The 1,386-nt window shown below is 29.3% G+C and overlaps 1 long non-coding RNA gene across 1 annotated transcript in view; it reads right to left on the reverse strand.

Moving 5' to 3' along the window:
* LOC128249171 (uncharacterized) overlaps positions 1–1,386 on the reverse strand; it is a 97,424-nt gene that overhangs the window by 8,724 nt on the left and 87,314 nt on the right. The gene's annotated exons all lie outside the window — the stretch shown is intronic.

A 1,386-nucleotide genomic window follows, 5' to 3' on the forward strand; every position in this document is an offset into this window, starting at 1 on the left:
GAGAAAGTCTTTAACGTTTCGCGCCTACGCTCTTCGACAGAAAGGAACACAAAAATAAACAGAGAAAGAAAAAGAAAATAGTAAAGGTTTACTGGCTAGCGATCTATATATATGTATATATATATATATATATATATGTATGTATATATATATGTATGTATATACATATAAACATACATACATGTGTGTGCACATATGTATAAGTTTATACATCGGTGTGTGTGTGTTTGTGTTTTCATGTTTCTGAGTGTATAAATATTTCTATGAAAATGTGTGCATTAATAATATACACATACACATACATACGTACATACACACACGCATACAAATGCACACACGCACACACACATATGCACATCCACATGCACAAATGAGTGAATGTGTATGCATTTATATTTATTGACACACAGGGTTATCAAAAACAATGACCTTTAAGTACTTGGTCGTATTCCAATTTTCAGGAAAACATACGAAAGGAAACATATATGTGTGTGTATGTGTCTGTGTTTGTCTGTCGGTGTGTATGTAAATGTGTGTGCGTTTACAAACACGCATACTTTCTAAATGTCTGTGTGTGTGTGGTATATATTTACATATGAAATATATGCCAATTCGTCTCGTTCTTTATCAATCTATCTATCTATCTATCTATCTATCTATCTATCTATCTATCTATCTATCTATCTATCTATCTATCTGTCTGTATATATGTATGTATCTATGTAACTATGTATGAATGTAAGTGTGTATGTATGCATAAAGATAGAACTAAAGTGTAAATTATATATTCTATCGTAGAATGCCTCAAAGCTCGTATGAAAAATTGAACTTCTAGATGGAAATACAGACGCAAGAAAGCATACACAGAAACATACATACAATGGATGCACACAAAGCACATAGATACATGTATAATATATATAAATCTACGCTTCCCTTTAGAGATTTGCCAAAGTTAGTTGGATATTGCTAGATCTACTGACGCCATTGCATGATGAAATATCAACATTAAACAGAAGAATATCACTCGTGTATCTGTGTATTTATTAGTTTCATGAAATTGCCTGGTATTAACAACATTCAACGGATACAAACACTTATATGGATATATATATACATATATAGATAAATAGATAGATAATTAGATAGATAGAGAGATAGAGGGCTAGATGTACATATATATATATATATATATACAAATATATATAAGCATATACGCTTACAAGTACATATATGTGTATATGTATGTATGTATTTATGTATGTATATCGATATGTGATGTGTGTAGATATATATCAGCATATATATAATAGGAATAAATATATGAATCTATGTGTATATTCAATAGAGAAACGCATACTTATATATATATATATATATATATAT

The sequence above is a fragment of the Octopus bimaculoides genome, chromosome 12, assembly GCF_001194135.2.
Source record: "Octopus bimaculoides isolate UCB-OBI-ISO-001 chromosome 12, ASM119413v2, whole genome shotgun sequence".
Classification (NCBI taxonomy): Eukaryota; Metazoa; Mollusca; class Cephalopoda; order Octopoda; family Octopodidae; genus Octopus; species Octopus bimaculoides.